Source organism: Coregonus lavaretus, assembly GCF_964263955.1.
Source record: "Coregonus lavaretus genome assembly, chromosome: 9".
NCBI classification, from domain to species: domain Eukaryota; kingdom Metazoa; phylum Chordata; class Actinopteri; order Salmoniformes; family Salmonidae; genus Coregonus; species Coregonus lavaretus.
In genome coordinates, this window is record NC_139996.1 from 27,712,254 (window position 1) to 27,718,585 (window position 6,332).

Below are 6,332 nucleotides of genomic sequence, written 5' to 3' on the forward strand. Positions count from 1 at the left end.
CCTCAGGCTTGATGTCAGACTCAAATGGACTGGCTGGGCTGGATGGTACCTCAACTACTACCTGGTCTGTTAGGAGGGAGGCTGCAGTCGGCTCCTTCTCCTTCTTCTGAAAATAAAAAAAGCATCAGATGAAAATGTGCTTGTCCTATAGATAAATCAAAACATACAGTGCCTTCGGGAAAGTATTCAGACCCCTTGACTTTTTCCACATTTTCTTACGTTACAGCCTTATTCTAAAATTGATTAAATTGTTAGTTTTTTTTTACATCAATCTACACACAATACCCCATAATGACAACAAAAAAAAAGGTTTTTAGACATTTTTGCAAAACAAACAACATTTTTTTTTTAAACATAAGTATTCAGACCCTTTACTCAGTACTTTATTGAAGCACCGTTGGCAGCGATTACAGCCTCACGTCTTCTTGGGTATGGCGCTAAAAGCTTGGCACACCTGTATTTGGTGAGTTTCTCCCATTCTTCTCTGCAGATCCACTCATGCTCTCACGTTGGATGGGGAGCGTCGCTGCACAGCTATTTTCAGGCCTCTCCAGAGATGTTCGATCAGGTTCAAGACCGGGCTCTGGCTGGGCCACTCAAGGTCATGCATAGACTTGTCCCAAAGCCACTCCTGCGTTGTCTTGGCTGTGTGCTTACGTCGTTGTCCTGTTAGAAGGTGAACCTTCACCCCAGTCTGAGGTCCTGAGCGCTCTGGAGCATATTTTTTTAAATCAAGGATCTCTCTGTACTTTGCTCCATTCATCTTTCCATCAAGCCTGACTAGTCTCCCTGTCCCTGCCGCTGAAAAATATCCCTACAGCATGATGCTGCCACAAGCCATGCTTCACTGTATGGATGGTGCCAGGTTTCCTCCAGACGTGACGTTTGGCATTCAGGCCAAAGAGTTCAATCTTGGTTTCATCAGACCAGAGAATCTTGTTTCTCATGGTCTGAGAGTCCTTTAGGTGCCTTTTGGCAAACTGTAAGCGGGCTGTCATGTACCTTTTACTGAGGTCAGATTGGTGGCGCTGCAGAGGTGGTTGTCCTTCTGGAAGGTTCTCCCATCTCCACAGAGGAACTCTTGAGCTCTGACAGAGTGACCATCGGGTTCTTGGTCACCTCCCGTATTGCTCAGTTTGGCCAGGCGGCCAACTGTAGGAAGAGCCTTGGTGGTTCCAAACTTCTTCTATTTAAGAATGATGGAGGCCACTGTGTTCTAGGGGACCTTCAAACCTTCAAGATTTGTGCCTCGACACAATCCTGTCTCAGAGCTCTACGGACAATTCCTTCGACCGCATGGCTTGGTTTTTGCTCTGACATGCACTGTCAACTGTGGGACAGGTGTGAGCCTTTCATGTCCAATCATTTGAATTTACCACAGGTGGACTCCAATCAAGTTGATCAATGGAAACAGGATGCACCTGAGCTCAATTTCAAGTCTCATAGCAAAGGGACTGAATACTTATGTCAATAAGGTATTTCAGTTTCTTATTTTTAATACATTTGCAAAAAATTCTAAAAACCTGTTTTCGCTTTGTCACTATGTGGTATTGTGTGTAGATTGATGAGGAAAACATTTAATTTAATCAATTTTAGAATAAGGCTGTAACATAAGAAAATGTTGAAAAAGGGAAGGGGTCTGAAAGCTTTGTTGTCAATTTTGTTTATGGAGCTAATTATATTTGTGTGAACAGTTAACAACTATGGCAGCGATCTATATTTGTATGGGATCACAATCTTGAATAGGGAATATGATAACAACAATACATTGATTCATCTGTTAAACAAAAACTTGCCTTCACAGTCTTCTTCTCAGTGAGTATCTGCTGAGGTTCAGGAAGGACATCATCCATCTTGTCAACCAATGGAGTGGCCACTTCCTTGATAGTATCAGTTTGGACTAGTTGTGGAGTTACCCTCTCGGCCTCTGCAACAGGCAGTGGTTCCTGTTGTTTCTGTGGCTTCTCAACCATCTCCTCTGCTGGTTTAGGTAGCTCTGCTGGTTGAGCCTCAGCCTCTGGTTTCTCCTCCACAGTGGCTGGAGTGACAGCAACGGCCGTAGCCACTGTGGTGGATCGAGGAGCAGGAGCAGTCATGGTCTCAGTCACTAGGACAGAGGCAACAGGAGCAGCTACTGCTGGAGCCTCAGTTTTGGGTGGTTCATATTTAGGTGGTACATGTTTAGGCAGCACAGCCTTAGGACCCTCTGCCACAGAAGGCTCCATTTTTGGTGCCTCTGTCTTGGCGATCTCCACCTTAGGGACTTCCGTCTCAGGAGCCTCAGCCTTGGCGACCGTTACGGGAGCTTCAGCCTTGGGTACTTTCACCTTTGGTTCCAGCTCCTTATGTGCAAGGGCAGGTGTTGGTGTAGGTAGAGTGGGCACTGAGGTGAGAGGCACAGTCTGGGATGGGGGCTGTGTTTTAGGGAAAGGCTGGGCCTTGGTTCTTGCTGCTGCTGGTGGCTGGGGCTCTGTCTTGGTGGTTGCGACTGCAGGGAGTGGTGTGGGCTGGGCCTGGGTCTTGGTGGGTTGAGGCTGGGCCATCTTTCCCATGTCTCCAAGTTGTCCAGACAGAGCCCTCTGGGTCTGGCAGTTCAGACACAGCCATTCCTTCTGTCAACACAGAGAACAACACACAGTGGTTAGTGGTCAGTTCAGACAGTTATTACTTCTGTCACAGAGGGGACAACACACAGGTGGTTAGTGCTTAGTACAGACCATGTTGGCTTCATTCCAAGCCAACACATGGCTCTATTCCAAGAGGAATTCCAAATACAATGGAAGAAAAATAATTTATCTTTCATAATATAGATTTTTCAACTGCATTCATCAGCGATACAAAAACAACAAAATGTTACTTCACACTCAGGGGAACTGTGAAGTGTACTGTAGTGGAATGTTATTATGCATCTTAATTTAACTCCTGAGGCCATATGTGGATAACAATGATGGACAATGTACACTGGTACAGTCAGTGAAGTGCATTACGCAGTTACAGTATGAACAATTTATGCAGTCACTAACTGTAAGTCGCTCTGGATAAGAGCGTCTGCTAAATTACTAAAATGTAAAAAAAATTACAAACACTAGAAGTCATAGTGAACCCTAACACCATCCATACAGTAGTTTAATGTATTCAACCAGTGTTTTATATATTCTACATCAGGTCCAAATTACACCAGATAAATTAATTAGCTTATAGAATTCCTAAGCATCGAGCAAAGATACCCTCCATAACAATGTTAGGCTGAAGAGTATCAAGCGCTTGTCAGGTAGCATATAAAAATTGCTTACCTTGCCAGAAAACAAATCATATCTTACAGGCAATCTTATTGCTATTTACATTAAATCTCTCATCACAGCAGCATGATCTTTTTGCTCCATTTATTTTGGGCCAGTTGAGGAAAAAAACATTTTCAGTAAACTGGTAGAGCAGAGAGCACCAGCGGTGAGCTATTAGACAGGATCACAGCATTGCGACTACTACCTCTGCAGAGACGGTGTGGGATTGTGATACTCGGGGCAGAGCAGGAGATGTTGCCATTCTTTTTATTAACCGCCTCTCACTTTCAATCACCATGTGTGTAGAGCTGTGACGGTCATGGAATTTGGGTGATGGTTATTGTTCAGCCAAATGACCGTGGTCACCGTAATAACTGTACGAATAGCAAAAAAAATGAAATATATATTTGTTTGTTTGTTTGAAAATTTGTCGTGTTTTTTTGCAGGGATGGGACATTCCCTAGGCAACCAAAGACTTGTTTGCTACAACACTTTGCTTGTTTCAGCAAGGCGCAACTAAGTGTCATCACGTTGTAGAGTCCATGTTACAGCAGAAACCCTCCCCCCACCCCCCTTTGCCCTCAGAAAAGCCTAAATTCATCAGGGCATGGACTCTACACTGTGTCGAAAGCGTTCCACAGGGATGCTGGCCCATGTTGACTCCAATGCTTCCCACAGTTGTGTCAAGTTGGCTGGATGTCCTTTGTGTGGTGGACCATTCTTGATACACACAGGAAACTGTTGAGCATGAAAAACCCAGCAGCGTTGCAGTTCATGACACAAACCGGTGCGCCTGGCACCTACTACCATACTCCGTTCAAAGGCCTATTCACCCTCTGAATGGCAAAAATACACATTTTTACATTTACGTTTTAGTCATTCAGCAGACGCTCTTATCCAGAGCGACTTAAAGTAGTATTTTCATACTTTTGTTTCGTACACAATCCATGTCTCAATTGTCTCAAGGCTTAAAAATCATTCTCCTTCATCTACACTGATTGAAGTGGACTTAACAAGTGACATCAATAAGGGATCATAGCTTTCACCTGGATTCACATAATCAGTCTATGTCATGGAAAGAGCAGGTGTTCTTAATGTTTTGTATACTCAGTGTATACTGTATATATTTTTTTATTACTAGTTATGATGGTTATTTTATTTTCATGACGGTCTTCATCCATATCTGTCGTTTACAAGGTTATACGGTAATTGTGCCAGCCCTACATGCATGTGTGAGATATGGGGATATTCCATACGCATGGACAGACAACCCATGTGCACTGAACACTGTGCACACAAAACTTATAGGATACGTAGAAACACATGTTGAAATGTTGACATTAGTGCACATATTCAAATATGTATACAGTGCCTTCAGAAAGTATTCACACCTCTTGACTTTTTCCACATTATGTTGTTTTACAGCATGAATTTAAAATGGATTACATTTAGATTTTTTGTCACTGGACTACACACAATACCCCATAATGTCAAGGTGTAATTAGGTTTGAATTTTTATAAACAAATTAATTACAATTGAAAAGCTGAAATGTCTTGAGTCAATAAATATTCAACCCCTTTTATGGCCAGCCTATATAAGTTCAGGGGTAAAAATGTGCTTAACAAGTCACATAATAAGTTCCATGGACTAACTCTGTGTGCAATAATAGTGTTTAACATGATTTTTGAATGACTACCTCATCGCTGTATCCCACACATATAATTATCTGTAAGGTCCCTCAGTTGAGCAGTGAATTTCAAACAGATTCAACCACAAAGACCAGGGAGGTTTTCCAATGCCTCGGAAAGAAGGGCACCTATTGGTAGATGGGCAAAAAAAAAAGGGCAGACATTGAATATCCCTTTGAGCTATTAATTACACTTTGGATGGTGTATCAATACACCTATTCACTACAAAGATACGGGCATCCATCCTAACCCAGTTGCCGGAGAGGAAGGAGACCACTCAGGGATTTCACCATGAGGCCAATGGTGACAAAACAATTACAGAGTTTAATGGCTGTGATAGGAGAAAACTGAGGATGGATCAACAACATTGTAGTTACTCCACAATACTAACCTAATTGACAGAGTGAAAAGAAGGATGCAGGTACAGAATAAAACTATTCTAAAGTAATACTGCAAAAAATGTGGAAAGCAATTAACTTTTTGTCCTGAATACAAAGTGTTTTGTTTGGGGCAAATTCAAAACACATTACTGAGTACCACTCTTCATATTTTCAAGCACAGTGGTGGCTGCGTCATGTTATTTTCCTAGAGGAAAACCTGGTTCAGACTTCTTTCCACCAGACACTGGGAGATGAATTCATATTTTAGCAGGAAAATAACCTAAAACACAATGTCAAATCTACACTGGAGTTGCTTCCCAAGAAGACAGTGAATGTTCTTGAGTGGCCGAGTTACAGTTTTGACTTAAATATATTTGAAAATCTATGGCAAGACTTAAAAATGGTTCTCTAGCTATGATCAACAACCAATGAATAATTTTGAAAAGAATAATGGCATATATTGTACAATCCAGGTGTGCAAAGCTCTTAGAGAGTTACTCAGAGAGACTCACAGCTGTAGTTGCTGCCAAAGGTGAATCTAAAATGTATTGACTCAGGGGTGTGAATATTTATGTAAATTAGATATTGCTGTATTCTTTTTAAATGAATTTTCAAACATTTTTAAAGACATGTTTTCACTTTGTAATTATGAGGTATTGTGTGTAGATGGGTGAGAAAAATATTACATTTAATCCATTTTGAATTCAAGCTGTACACACACACTCTTTCTCAAGGGGATTAGTGCTGGTTCCAGAGACTAGTGACGTAAATGAATAATATTTCATGGGAACGTCACGTGCTGACAGGAGCTTTAGTGAGTGATGTAACACACCCTCTGTCATGGCCAGGCTTAGGCCTGTAGTCCACACCACATCCAGCTATGCCAGGGATCCCCTGTGTGTTCCCAGAAACAAACCCAAAATACCTCTACTTCCACATCCTTGCCGTGTGAGCATCTGGGGTCAGGGCCCAGGGGTCAGAA